Genomic DNA, 15,835 nt, shown 5'->3' with positions numbered 1-15,835 from the left:
TCCCTCTTTGTTGAAGTAACTGATGTGCCAACACAGAAGTGGGCCGAGGTGTCCCTACCAACCTCTCCCTGCCCGTCTCTCAGGGGTGAGAGTTCCGTGGATGGACACTTTCCTTGAACCTGTTAGGTGTTTACTGAGCACATACCATGTCCCCAGCCAATAAGCAGCGGTGGTGGTCGTATAGCTAAGAGTGGGGGCTGGGGAGGCAGGCTGCCAGGGTGTGCTTCCAGTGACCTTGGGCAGGTGTCTTAACCTCTCTGAACCTGACTTTCCTCGTTGGTAAGATAGGGACAGTCCTTCTCCCTCAGGCTGGTGGTGTGGGCAACATAAGAGATTGTCTAAAGTGCTTGGCAACGTGCCTACCCCTCAGGAAACAGCAGCTCTGTGATGGGGACCCATAACTTGGAAGCACTTAAAACACAGATGGGTTTTGGCTCTAAAGCCTTGAATTTTCTGCACTGTCCCTAAGGAGTCCCTTTACCAACCTTTTTCTAATAATAAGCTTTTTTTTTTTTAGCATTAAAGCTGGGCACGTAAGAATTCTGGCTACAGCAAGGCTTTGATGAACACGGCAGATCCTAGCACCCTCCACCCACCGGGGTAGGCAGGTGGGCTGTGGTGTCTCCCCTTTGCCCGCTGCGATATGCCAGCAGCCACCCCCCGAATGACTTGAGGCTGAATAAGCAGTGGGCAAGTTTTCATGAGGTCGGGGCGGGGGTTGGGGGGCTGGCTCCCTGTTCTTCCAAGTGCGCCGCCCCCGTCTGGGCATGGAACCAGGGCCTCCTGCTTCTCAGCATTTTCTTGCTATGTTGGTGGGAAGGATTTGAGATGGTTTTTGATGGCCTATCAGGGGGTAGGAGTCACCCTTGGAGTTCCTAGAAAGGAATGCAGACTTGAAAAATCCAGGGTGAGTGGTGTTGGTATGAGGGCTCAACGGACGTGTGTGTGTGTGTGTGTGTGTGTGTGTGTGTGTGTGTGTGTGTGTGTGATCATTTCCAGCAGATGAAAAGAAACCACCGCTAAGCCGGCTCTGTGAAGCAATGCTGTCTTTGAAGAGTTTAAGACCAGCTTTAAAGTTCACTCCGTAGTTTCGTTTTTGAGCTCTCCTTGGGTCTGTCCGTATCTCAGCCTCCTGAGAAACTGCATCTCAGTGTTAATTATCTTAACCTGAAAGATCTCAATCGCAGAAATTATAGCCGCCCCAGGGACTTCCCAGGGCTCCGGCAAGCAGAAACCTGAGCGGGGCTGGGCGGGGCGTGATTCACAAATGATTTTTTATGTGAGTGACACTACCCAAAAGGATACTGGACAGCTCATTTGCGATTGTTACTTCTTTTCCTTTTTGGATTTTATTCCCTTGATGGGAATTAATCCTCAAGGGATTTGAAGCCGTTTATTATAAGGAAGGAGTCAGCAAACTGATGGTTAAAAAATAGAGAAAAATGGAGACACCAAAGCAGGAAGATTTTAAGAAATAAAGGCCATGGAAAGGACAAACACACATATGACAATGGGGACCAAGCTTGTGCGCATGGTTAAGCTCAGAGTTGGGATCTGAGCTTCCCAGCAGCCTATGCAAGAAGGGAAGCGGAGCTAGCCAGCTCCTTCTCGAGGAAGGCAGCATGCCAAGTGATCCTCTCCTCATGCAGGCCTTTATGAGAGGATGTGAAGTGGCCAAAGCCCTCAACCCCCTGTAGCAGCGAACCTGATGAGAGCTCTCCTAAGTCCGAGCCTCCATTTCCCATCAGTAAAATGCCAACATAATGCTTATCTTTCCAGATCGTCTGAGGACTAGAGCCGTGCCTGGCAGACCGGGAGCACCCTGCAAATGTTCATTTCTTTGCTTTCCATTCTCCAACCCCTGCACAATTCATGCCTTATTCATCCTCCCAACAGCGGCTACTTGATCCTCGCCCCTGTTTTATAGGGACAGGATCATCCCGGCTGCGTGTCCAGCTCGGTGGCAGACTCTGAAGGAGCCGGTGTGGACCCCACCTTCTTGAAGCTTGAGGATTAGTAGTGAAGCGAGGCAGACGGACAGGACAGCGTGGCATAAATATGATGATCCGGGCAGGATAATAACGTCTACATTTTTGCGCTTAATCTGAGCGCGATACCGCACTTGATGAGGACGGCAGGAGAAAGAGCCACGAGTTCATAGATACAAAAATTATTAGCAAAACCTTAGCAAGGAAAATTCAAAAGGGATACCCTATTGGATCAAATGAGACGGATCCCAGGAATGCCAAGTTTCACCTTAGAAAATCAATTCAACAGGGGCGTCTGGGTGGCTCAGTCGGTTAGGCGGCTGCCTTCAGCTCATGTCATGATCCCAGGGTCCTGGGATTGAGCCCCGTGTCTGTCTCCCTGCTCCCTGGGGAACCTGCTTCTCCTTCTCTCTCTGCCTGCTGTTCTGCCTACCGGTACTCTCTTTCTCTCTGTCAAAAAAAATAAATAAGGGCGCCTGGGTGGCTCAGTGGGTTAAAGCCTCTGCCTTCGGCTCAGGTCATAATCCCAGGGTCCTGGGATTGAGCCCCGAGTCGGGCTCTCTGCTCAGCAGGGAGCCTGCTTCCTCCTCTCTCTCTGCCTACTTGTGATCTCTGTCTGTCAAATAAATAAAATATGTTTTAAAAAATGAATAAATAAAATCTTTTAAAAAAAGAAAATTAATTCAATAGATTAATAAATCAGGAACAATTTATACAATGATCTCAATAAATCAGGAAAAAATGGTTGACAAAATTTCCATCCATGACTTTAAAATAAAATTAAAGCATCAGAAGGAGCTCCTTTAACCTGATAAACATCTACAACAGCGCTTCTCACGGCCTGGCCCCCAGAGCAGCAGCAGCCAGGAAACTGATTCAAAATGAAGGCCTCAGGCCTCTCCCAGACCTGCTGAATCTGAAACTCTGGGGTCAAGGCATGGAGAGGGGGCAGCAGGCTGCATTTTAATGAGCCCTCTGGGTAACCCCAGTGCAGCTGGACTTCGAGAACCACTGTTCCGCAGGAAACCCACATCAACAATTACACTTAATGAGGGAGTGTTGAAACTACTCTCGTAGGATCAGAGGACCAGGGCAAGACAAGAACACTATTGTCATCACTTCTATTCAGCCTGGAACCAAAAGTTCATGCAGTACAGTAGGCAAGAGAAAAACGCAAGTTTAAAAAAAAAAAAAAGGGTGCCTGGATGGCTCAGTGGGTTAAAGCCTCTGCCTTCGGCTCAGGTCATGATCCCAGGGTTCTGGGATCGAGCCCCGCATTGGACGCTCTGCTCGATGGGGAGCCTGCTTCCTTCTCTCTCTCTCTCTGCCTGCCTCTCTGCCTACGTGTGATCTCTGTCAAATAAATAAATAAATAAATAAATACCTTAAAAAAAAAAAGAAATGCAAGTTTTAAGGACTGGAAAAGAATGATTATATGCACAGAAAATCCAAAAGAATCTATAGACTATAAAAACTGTAAGAGGGTTTAGACAGACTATTGCTATAAAACAAATACACAGAGATAAATTGCATTTCTGTATACCAATGGCAAATAGAAAATTTAAAAGTTAAAGTTGCCAGTTATAATAGCAATAAAAAAGTAAAAAATAAAACAAAACCCCCAAAACCAGATCTAACCAAAGATGTGCAAAAAACTCCATGCGGTATGCTACAGGACCGAACTATAAACATTGGAGAAGATCTGAATGAATGCAGAGAAATGCCATGCTCATGGATGGAAAGCTCCATACTGAAAAGACGGTACACTGGGGTGCCTGGGTGGCTCAGTCGGTTAAGCACCTGCCTTCGGCTCAGGTCATGATCCCGGGGTCCTGGGATCAAGCCCTGCTTCGGTCTCCTTGGTAAGCGGTGAGCCTGCTTCTCCCTGTCCCTCTGCCGTTCCTCCTGCTTGTGCATTCACGCTCTCTCAAATGAATAAATAAAATCTTAAAAAAAAAAAAAGGTTACTCCTCCCTGAGATCTATAAGTTAATGCAAACCCAATCAAAACCATTGCAGCGGGTGTGTGTGTGTAGAACTTAAAGGATGATTCCAAAATTTATGTAGAAGTGCAAAGAGCCAGGAATAGCTAAGTGAGTCATTAAGATGACAAGATGAGAGAATGAGCTCTCCCAGGTATTAAGACTCGTTAAAAAGCTCTAGTCATGAGGGCAATGTGTAATTCATGTGCATTTGGACAGACAGTCCAGCTACCCAGATCAGAGGGTCAGACATCTTATTATCACATGGCAGTGATTGCTTATAAACTCTGTATACTGGTCTGTCACCATTTACCTGTATTACAGATCTACTTTCTCCTAGTTTGTGGTTTATTTTTTTATTCACTTAATCTGTCTTTCACAAATAGAAGTTCTCCATTTTTTTTTAAAGATTTTATTTATTTATTTGACAGAGAGAGATCACAAGTAGACAGAGAGGCAGGCAGAGAGAGAGAGAGAGAGAGAGAGGGAAGCAGGCTCCCCGCTGAGCAGAGAGCCCGATGTGGGGCTCGATCCCAGGACCCTGAGATCATGACCTGAGCCGAAGGCAGCGGCCTAACCCACTGAGCCACCCAGGCGCCCCAGAAGTTCTCCATTTTAATATAATTAATCATTCCTTTCCTTTATTATTTTGTTCTTTGCGGACCATTATTCTAGAATATATAAAGAAGTCCTACCATTCAACAAAAATAAGAAAAAGAGAAACAAAAAATAAGAAAAAGAGAAAAAAAGGATAAAGCGGCGGATAGCCCTTCACAAAAAAGAAAACACAGGTCTGCAATGAAGAGATGGAAAGGTATTCAGCCTCGTTCTTAGCGGGGGAAACTCAGAAGCAAACCACAATGATAGACTATCACATGCTCACCAGATAGACCAAAATAAATAAGCATATAAAGGAGAACTGTTAGGGGTCCCTGGGGGGCTCAGTCGGTTGAGTGTCTGCCTTCGGCTCAGCTCATGATCCCAGGGTTCTGGGATCGAGCCCCGAATCAGGCTCCCTGCTCAGCGGGAAGCCTGCTTCTCCCTCGCCCACTCCCCCTGCTTGTGTTCCCTCTCTCGCTGTGTCTCTCTTGGTCAAATCAATAAACAAGGGGCGCCTCGGTGGCTCAGTGGGTTAAAGCTGCTGCCTTCGGCCCAGGTCATGATCCCAGGGTCCTGGGATCAAGCCCCACATCGGGCTGTCTGCTCCGCAGGGAGCCTGCTTCATCTTCTCTCTCTCTCTCTCTCTCTCTCTCTCTCTCTCTCTCTCTGCCTGCCTCTCTGCCTACTTGTGATCTCTGTCTGTCAAATAAATAAATAAAATCTTAAAAAAAAAAAATCAATAAACAATATCTTTTAAAAAGGGGAGGGGCTGTGAGCAAGGATGTGGAACAATTGGAACACTCACGAATTGCTGATGGGAATGAAACTGGCACAGTCACTTGGAAAAAACAGTTGGTTACTACCCAGTGAATTAAAAATGCCGCCCTCTGCCAGAAATTCAACTCCGAAGTAAATGCCTGCAGAAACTCTCGCACTGTGCCCCGAGAGACACAAATATTCATGGCAGCTGTTGTCGGATTGTCCCCAGACTAGAAAGGATGCCCGTCACCAGTGCGATGGCTAGCTAAATTGTCGGACATCCATATGACGGAACATTGGAAAGCAATGAGGACGAGCCATTTAGGGCTCACACGGCCACGTGGATGCATTTCACTCAAGGTCATTCACTCAAGGTCATGTTGAGTGAAGGAAGCAAGTCGCAGAGGAATGGCACGTGCTTCCATTGACACCAAGGCCAACCAGACAGAACCAACCAATCCAGTAAAAACTGTAAAGAAAAGCAAAGGGATGAGGACCAAAAAATTCTTCTAATTGTTAGTTCAGGGTTGGAAGGGGGCTGTATTGAGGGAGGGGCCCCCAAGTAGCTTCCAAGGTACGGAGGAGTTTCTATTTCTTAAACTAAGTGGTGTTTCCATGGTGTTCATTTTATTATTCCTTAAAATGATTGAGCATTTGCCCTCCCCCATATGCGCGGTATGTTACACAGTTTGAAGAAATGCATGCAGACGGAAAGGCAGCCTCAGAATGCCTGCGTGAGTGAGTCCAATTCAAAAACGCAGCTCCCACTGGCTGGAAAGAGAGCAGATCCCGGCCTCCAGCAGGCAGCTAGCAAAGGATTTGCCGTCCCTTGAAGGGGGGCCCCCAGGGGCACCTGCCTGGGAGCCAGCTGCCCTGACGTCCCAAAGGTCAGAGAAGCGGAGGGCGCCTGCACAGTGCCATCACTGAGCCGCCTCCCTGCGGAAGAGTCCCTGAGCGTATGTGGGAGGACAGCTGTATCTGGAAAGTCTTGACCATCTCCTGCTGGGGGCATGTAAGTGGGCGTGGGGGAAAGAGGAAGGATGAGTCACCGGAGGTAGAGGTCTTAAATCACGTCTCCACGTGGGGGGTCCAGGGGTCCAAGAACCCACCAAACTATATGCAACAAGTTCCATGTGCATTTTTCAAGGAGGATGTGTCCCCAGCTGTCTCCTGCTCCTTGAAGGGGTTGGAATGCCCCTACCTTCCTGGGGCAGATGCTATCAGTGCCCTCCCCACCCACACCATCCCCTCCCTCTTCAATTCACGGAACCTGGCTCCAAGCACCGGCACTAGCACCCTGCCTGAGCCTTCTCTGCCCGTCAGAGCCTGCTGACCAGAGGCTGGGGCACTGACGCCCCCAGGAGCAGCCCTCACCCAGCAAGTGATGGGATGTGTGTATGAGTGCCCTAGCTGCCTGCTGCTGGGGTGGGCTAACTTTGGGGCATGGGCTCCACACTTCCTAGCACTCCCCAGTGGCTTAAGCTCTACCACCCTCAGGTGGTAAGCAGCTCACTAACATACCTTCCCTGGCTCGCCTTCCCTGTCCGCTTTCCCATTCCATCCCAGTGTATCCTGCTCCTCCCAGATCAACGACTTGCACTCAAATCCTTGTCCCAGAATATACATATTCGGAGAAAGAGAGAAAGCGCGCGAGCTCTTCTTTGTTAATGTTCCTTGAAGGCAAGGACCCTTCTACCTTCAAGGTCCCTAATACCAGGCCCAACCCCTGGCACAGAGGGGTGTTTAGCAGACATCTGTGAATAAACGTAGATTGGAAGACGGGAGAGGCTGGGAGTTTTGTTCCTCCCCACCACTAGCCGCTAAACCTGGTGGTTAAGGCTTTGCAATCCTCTCGATCTGGATTCAAATCCTGACTTCTCTTACTACCAGGTGTGTGGTCTTGTTCTAGCCATTCACGTTCTTTGAGCCTCAATTTCCTTGCCTGCAAATTCCCTTCCTCCTGGGGCTGCCCCGAGGATCCCATGAGGGCCTGCATGTCAGGGACTTAGCCCGGAGTCTGCCCAGACCTCAGTTCCCTGTCATCTGTGTTGGTGGCTGGAGACACAGTGAGCAGGACAGTAACATTCTTTGCACTGAGGTACTTAAGGAAGCTCTGTGTTGGGATAGCATCCTGGCAATCAGAACATCCCAGAACAATCCAGGCTGGGATTCCTTAAGACCTAGGAAGAGAGCCTGGCACACAGTGAGTGTGCAAGAAACTGAATGGAGAGATGGCGTACAAATAGTATGCCGCAGCCTTCCGAGGCCCCAAGCAACGAGAAACAGGCGGAGAGCTCTAAAATACGGGGACGAGGGCATATGACAACCGCCTGCCTCACCCTGCTCCATGATGGCTGCTGGGCTCTGGACACAATAGGACCGAGAGGCATGCCACAGGGCCCTTGAGTGACAGCTGAGGATGCCTGGGCAGCCCTCTTTAGGGAGAGGGACGCCTCAGAGGTCTGGAGCACCAGGAAGAAGAGCACCAGAAGGGTCGGCCACCAAGCAGTCAGGCCCTGCCGAGCCCTCTGTGGCAGAGCCGCCCAGCCTCGCCTTTGGGCTTCCTGGTTGGGTGTCAATCCACTGAGCAAACAAATTCCGGAGACGATCGTCACCCAAGCCTGGCTGAGAAGAACGTGAGGTATCAGTGTTATTTTATACCGGTGCTAGGTTCAAGTTTATACAGCAATGTTATTTTAATGTAGCTCCACGTTCAACCTCCAAGTCTCCGCTGGAGGAGATGCAATCATGGTCCAACCGGAAAAAAGCAAAGCAACGAATCTGTGGGGACACACGCTGCCTGCAGGGCTCTGGCTCCGGGCTCTGGCTCATTCCTTCCCTAACGTCTCTCTTGATCAGAATTGCTCAGCACCATCAGCAACGGGATGGCAAAATTCTGGAATGTGTATCAGTCCCACGAGGAGCTAAATAAACCCAAAACACCACCATCAGAACAGCAGGAAAAAAATCCCGCTAAAAGATTGTCGGGAAGGTGAGTGAGGTGAGCAATTAAATCCCTCAGACAGACGGGATTGTTCATACAGATTGTGTGAGTGCTTATACAGATGCGATGTGATCACACGGTCCTCTAGAAAGCAGTTTCAAGTATTGGGAATTCTTTTTTTAAAAAAATATTTTATTTATTTATTTGACAGAATAATAACAGCCTGGAGTGATTTGCAGAGGACTAACACCCCACTACACTGTGTTTTCCAACCCATGAACACAGCACCCCCCACGTATCTTGAGTTTCCAGCATACATTCCAACTCTTGTACATGTTTTGTTAGATTTCTACCTAAGTGTTTCATTTTAGCGGAGGGACTGTAGATGGTCTTGTATTTTTATTTATTTTTAAGTTTTATTTACTTACTTTAGAGAGAGAGAGAGTGCACCCATGTGGTGGGGAGGGGCAGAGGGAGAGGGAGAGGGAGAGAGAGAATCTTAAGCAGACTCCCCGCTGAGGATGGAGCCCAGCGCAGGGCTCAGTCTGATGACCTGAGATCACAACCTGAGCCAAAGGCAAGAGTTGGACTCTTAACCAACGGGAGCCACCCAGTTGCCTCGGTCTTGTATTTTTTTTTTTTTTTACTATTTTTATTTTGTTTATTTTTTAAATTTAATTTTATTTTTCCAGTGTTCCAAGATTCATTGTTTATGCATCACACCCAATACTCCATGCAATACGTGCCCTCCTTAATATCCACTACAAGGCTCACCCAACACCTCACCCCCCTTCCCTCCAAATCTCTCAGTGTGTTTCTCAGAGTCCACAGTCTCTCATGGTTCGTCTCCCCCTCCAATTTCCCCCAACTCTCTTCCCGTCTTCTTCTCTCAATGACCTTTTTAAAAAAGATTTTATTTATTTATTTGACAGATAGAGATCCCAAGTAGGCAGAGAGGCAGGCAGAGAGACGGGGGGAAGCAGGCTCCCCGCTGAGCAGAGACCCTTATTCGGGGCTCCATCCCAGGACCATGAGATCATGACCTGAGCTGAAGGCAGAGGTTTAACCCACTGAGCCACCCAGGTGCCCCTGGTCTTGTATTTTTAATTTCAGTATCCACATGTTCATTGCTAGTATATTAAAATATGAGTCATTTTTACGTATTGGTCTTCTATTCTGTGACCTTGCTGAACTCAATTACTAGTTCTAGGAAGGTTTTTTTGATAGATTCCTTGGGATTTTCTACATAGATAATTATGGCATCTGCAGTTAGAGGCAGTTTCATTCCCTCCTTCCTTGTATGTACGTCTTTTATTTCTTTTCTTGCTTTATCACACTGACTAGAACTTCTGGCGCTAGGTTGGATAACAGTGGTGAGAATGGTCATTCTTGTCTTGTTCTCAATCTTGTGAGTCTTTCACAATTAAGTATGTTGTTAGCTGTAGATTTCTTCTGCAGATGCTCTTATCGGGCTGGAGAAGTGCCTCCCTATCTCTAACTTGCAGATTTTTTTTAAAGAAGATTTTATTTATTCAGCAGACAGAGATCACAAGCAGGCAGAGAGAGATGGGGAAGCAGGCTTCCCGCTGAGCAGAAAGCCCAATTCAGGCTCCATCCCAGGACCTTGGGAGCACGACCTGAGCCGAAAGCAGAGACTTAACCCACTGAGCCACCCAAGCACCCCTTAACAACTAAGACACCCAGGGGCCCTTTCACTTGCAGAGAGTTTTAATCATGAATGACTGTTGGATTTTTTTTTTTTCAAATTCTCTTTTGGCTTCCATTGATACGAGGGTATGATTTTTCTTCTGTAGTCTGTTACATGGTGGATTACATTGGTTTTGGTTGAGCAGCACACCGGACACCAATAATCAATGCTGGAGGATGACGTCCCCTACACAGAGGAGAGAACAAGATCATCAATGCCAGCCTCCAAGAATAGAAGTCTGAACCCTTCCACCCATGCATCTTGGGATCGGAATTACGAAGGGAAACACATACAGTCAAGCACCTTCTTCCATGTTAGAGGTCTCAGGCAACTTTCTCTCCTGTATGTATATATCTGATCTTCTTCTTCTGTTCATACACTTAAATTGTGAGACGTATGCAAAGCAAATCATGCTTCATTTAACCCCTTTCCATGGGCAATGATCACTATGGCCACCCGCATTTATTGATTTTGCCATTTCACAGATCACGTCCTTTGGTAGCAGATTTTTTTTTTTTTTTTTTTTTTGCTTAATACAAGAGGTATTTGTCACGTGATCATAAAATCCTTTGACATGGCATCAAATGGAGGTACCTTCATTTTCCTATCTGTTCCCAAATGCTTTCACATTTTGATCGACCATGACTCTCATTTTTGGCTAGTATGAATCCCGATTAAGCATTTGTCTTTGAGTAAGACTACTTTCTCATTTATTTTCCTAGAGGTAGAATTCCTAATACTTGGGCGCCTGGGTGGCTCAGTGGGTTAAGCTTCTGCCTTCGGCTCAGGTCATGATCCCAGGGTCCTGGGATCAAGCCCCGCATTAGGGGGTCTCTGATCAGCGGGGAGCCTGCTTCCCCCTCTCTCTCTGCCTGCCTCTCTGCCTACTTGAGATCTCTGTCTGTCAAATAAATAAATAAAATCTTAAAAAAAATACAAGACCGAGGCAACTGGGTGGCTCCCGTTGGTTAAGAGTCCAACTCTTGCCTTTGGCTCAGGTCGTGATCTCAGGTCAACAGACTGAGCCCTGCGCTGGGCTCCATCCTCAGCGGGGAGTTTGCTTAAGATTCTCTCTCTCCCTCTCCCTCTGCCCCTCCCCACCACATGGGTGCACTCTCTCTCTCTCTAAAGTAAGTAAATAAAACTTAAAAATAAATAAAAATACAAGACCATCTACAGTCCCTCCGCTAAAATGAAACACTTAGGTAGAAATCTAACAAAACATGTACAAGAGTTGGAATGTATGCTGGAAACTCAAGATATGTGGGGGGTGCTGTGTTCATGGGTTGGAAAACACAGTGTAGTGGGGTGTCAGTCCTCTGCAAATCACTATCCAGGCTTTAATGCAGTGACTGTCAGAATCCCAGTGATATTTTCTGCAGATACATGCAAGATTATTCTAAAATTATGTAGAGGGGTACCTGGGTGGCTCAGTGGGTTAAGGCTCTGCTTTCGGCTCAGGTCATGATCCCAGGGTGTTGGGATCAAGCCTCAGATTGGGCTCTCTGTTCAGCGGGGAGCCTGCTTCCCCACCCCACTCTGCCTGTCTGTCTGCCTACTTGTGATCTCTGTCTGTCAAATAAATAAATAAAATCTTTTTAAAAATAAATAAAAATAAAATTATGTGGAAAGACAAAAAAACTGTCATAGATAAAATGCTTTTGAAAAAGAATAAAGTGGGAGCAATTAGCTCACCCAATTTCAAGATGCAACCATGATAATCAAGGCTGTGCTTGGTTTGGGGATAGATACCTAGATCAATAGCACAGAAGTGAGAATCCAGAAACAGCTCACCCAAGTATGGCCAACTGATTTTTTGACGAAGCTGCAAAGACAATTCAAAGGAGGAAGGAAAGTCCTTTCAACAAATGGTTGATGGAGCAAAGGACGTATCTTAAAATAAACAGTTTTCAATTCAATATAGTATTTCCTGTGCCTGTTCTCTGCCCCAGACATTAGTTCTAGTACGAGGGGCATAGCAAGGAACACAAAGGAAAGTCCCTGCTTTTGGGGTGCTGACATTTTCATGGTGTCCAAGAGATATTCTGGGTGCTGGAGAAGGAATGTGGGCACCTGGGATCAAAGACAGGGTAGAAGCCACCTCCAGAAAAGGAATTAGGATGCCCTGACCTTCATCTGGCTGGATCCCCTTCCTTTCCTGAAAGATGGCATCGTGGATGTTTGCAGGCTATCTATGTGGACAGACCTGTGTCCCATCTCCCGTCTCTGCTCCCTGGCATAGTGCTCAACCATCGACGACTGGCAGGTGTCCTCCCTTCATCAAGCTGCTCTGGGGTCCGCCTGAATGGGCACAGTAACAGTGGTGCAGGGTGGGGCCTGGCACGTGCCAGTCATGATGTTGCCTTGTATGCCCATGAATCTTTCCAGAGCCTACAAGCGTTCTGTGAAGGAAAGCAGAGAGGTACTGGGCCAGACAGAGCTGGGGGGAGCAGAGAGGGAGCAAGGATCCCCCCACACCCCACCACTACCTGCACAGTGTACTTAGACAAATAGTAGGAGGGGAAGATTTGCCAGTTTCTCCCAATCTGGATGATCTAGACACACACCCACTTTTCTGCTTGAAGTTATGGAGAAGGTGGGGGGGTGGGTTGTGCTGGAAGGGGTTTCAGAACTCATCAGCCAAGGGACTGACCAGGAGGCAGCTGCGTGGCAGGCAGAGTGGAACAAGGGACAAAGTTAGACCCAAGTGTCGCCACTTCCAGTCTGCGTAACCTTGGGCAAGTTATGTAAGCCTTTCAAGACTCGATTTCCTCACCTGGAAAGGGGGAGAGCATAATTCAGACATCCAAGTTGCTGCAAGGATCAGAACATGTTAGGGAAAGCTGGGTTTGAAACCTGTTCAGGAGCCCGATGACCTTGAACATGGTGCCTTACTCCTCTTTAGAAACGAGATCATAAGTCCTGTCCACTGGGTTATCTTGATAACTGGAAATAATATTGCCAAGGACCTGGTGACAAGTTTGGCACACAGTAATAGACTATGGTCTCTGTTATCACCCCGGGTCCTTGTGAATCTATTTTAAATGAAGTCCAACCTAGCTTCTAAAAGAGTGCCAAGCACTTAGGAGGCTCTGGTAAGTATTTGTTGAGTGAAGAGCTATGTAAATGATCTGAACGCTGTCCATGGAAGAACAGCTCAGCCATCCACTCCAAACACCGTGCAGCCCTACACCCAGTCTCGGGGGCTCAGGGAGAGTCCCCGATGCCAGTGCCTCTTCCCAAAATGACATCATCACAATCTCCTGGAGGAAGGGCATACATCCAGGCCAGTGGCTGGGGCATCTGCTCAGGTGCTGGAGGGCAGTTGTGCAACCCCAACACAGCCTCGCTTCCTCCACTGAGCAGCCCCACCAGTGATTCTGCCTTTCCGGGGGGGAGAGGGGCCCCTTCCTGCAGTGTTTCTGGCCTGGGCCTTGGGCCAACTGCTCTTGTACCAGACAGTTTGCTTCCCAAACTTCCCAAGGTCAATGCCTTCCAAGAAGTAACAACCAGGATGGGTTCTGAGGGATCCTTGCAGGGAGCTGTCCTCAGGGGCCCCGCCCTGGGGTTCAGGGCCGGGCTGGGTGCCAGAGAACACTCTGGTCTTCAGTCATAGTGTTTAGTGAGCACCTACTAGGAGTCAGGAGCTATTCTAAGGCACCGGAAATGCAACTGAGACCTGTGGAAGCCCTGCCATCATGGCTGGTGTGGGGGACAGACAGTTAAACACACACACACACACACACACACACACACACACACACACACACACACACACACACGTAATGATAAGCTATAACAAATTTCAGGAAAAAAACCAAAATGCCCTATAAAGGAATAAAGAGGAGCAAAGATCAACCAGTGAAGTTCCTGCAAAACAGCCACAGTCATAGACACAATTTGTTGTCATTGTTGGTTTTTTTTTTCAAAATATTCATTTATTTATTTAAGGGAGAGCGAGAGAGAGAGAGAGAGAGAGCGAGCAGGGGGAGGGGCAGAGGGAGGCAGAGAAAGAATCCCAGGCAGACACTGTGCTGAGCGCGGAGCCCAACACGGGGTTCGATCCCACGACCCTGAGATCATGACCTGAGCTGAAACCAAGAGTCAGACGCCCAACAGGCTGAGCCACACGGGGGCCCGGACTTGGATGCGATTTGTGCCTCACAATGTGGTTTCTATTCCAGAAACCTGGAAACAGCCTTTGCGTCCAACAGTGCTGCAGATTGAATCGTGCCCCCCCACATTCCCAAGTTGAAGCCCTGACCCCTCCCATGTGGTTTTTGGAGAGGGGGCCATAGGCAATCTGTCGTGATGGTGGGCTCCCCTAAAGAAAAACCAGAGAACTAACTCTGTTTCTCTCTCTCCTCTCCGCCTCACCCCCACCATGCAAGGCATGGACGGCCATCTGCAAGCCAGGGGGACGGTGCCCCCAGAATTCCACTGCACCGGCACCATGATCTAGGACTCCCAGCCTGCAGAACTGTGAGAAAATACATTTCTGATGTTGAAGGCCACAGCCTAGCCTGTTTTATCATGCAGCCGATCTAAGACAGGGAGCGGGGACAATGATGCAGCTGGAGATGCTGGTGCAGGTGGTACCCAGGTTCCCCACAGGTCTGTCTGACCTCAGCCCCCTGCCCACTGCAGAGCCTTTCTTCTCTGCCCTGCCATGCCAAAGCATGTGAATCTGCAAAAAGGCTTTGCTTCCGAAGGACGCTGTTCCCTGTGTGCGAGCGTAGACGCAACCCTGTGAAATGTTCCCTTCCTGCAGGTGGCTCTTCTCAGTCTCTGGTCGAAGGTCCCGGGGCTTCTCCGTCCACCCAGAGAAGCTCTAAGTGTTGACAGCCCACAGATTTATCATTCCCAGCCTGATCCTCTCCAACTCCAGAACCATGTGTCCAACCAATGGCCTATAGGGCATCCCCAACAGACTCGCATAGACAGCCGCACTTGCTGCCATGGCCTGCAGCCATTTCCTCCTCACCTCTCCTCCACACCTGTAGCCAGCTCCATCCCTCCTCGGGCTCAGGCCTCCCTGGACCTTGGAGAACTCCTTGATTCCTCACTTTTGCTGATGCCTCCCCCCCGCCCCAGTCAGGTCCCTCTGCAAATCCTATTGGCTATATTGTCAGGGAATGTCCAGAATCTGACTGCTTCTCACCTCCTCCACGCTAGCACTGCGTGCCTGGCCCCATCACCTACCACCTGCCAGAGAGCAGCAACCTCCTCACTGGTCTCCCTGTGGCTGATTCTCCCGCAGCTGCCAAAGAGATCAGACCGTGGTCCTCCTCTGCCCAAAATGTCCCTGTGTCTCTCCTTGTCACTTGGGGTAGATGCCAAAGTCCTCATGACAGCTGCAAGGTCCTTTGTGACTGGCTCCCCACCTCCTAGCATTGCCCTCCACCTCCTAGCATTGCCCTCCCTCCCCACGCCTTCCTCTACTGGATTCCAGTCATGCTCCAGGCATGTCTCTGCCTCAGGGCCTTTGCACAAGTTGTGCTCTTTCCTCAACCTGGAATATTGTCCCCCCAAATATCCACATTGTCATCTCCCTCAAGTCTGCTCAGATGTCCTCTTTTCTGACCACCCTATTTGAAATGGCAATCTACCCCACGCCCTCTTGTTTTGTTTTTCCACAATGCTAATATACTATGTAATTCACTTATTATATTTATTGCCTATTTGTTGTCTCTTTCTATTAAAAGAAAAAACATCCCACAAAGACAGAATTATTTGTCTGCTTTATTTGCTTTGCATCCTCAGTGCCCCAAACAGGGCCTGGTAAACAGTAGGCAATCAAGAAATATTTGTTGAATTAATAAAACTGCTTTGGGCTTGTTCTCTCTGTGACTTAT

The sequence above is a fragment of the Lutra lutra genome, chromosome 4, assembly GCF_902655055.1.
Source record: "Lutra lutra chromosome 4, mLutLut1.2, whole genome shotgun sequence".
Taxonomy (NCBI): Eukaryota; Metazoa; Chordata; class Mammalia; order Carnivora; family Mustelidae; genus Lutra; species Lutra lutra.
This window is presented reverse-complemented; position numbering follows the sequence as displayed.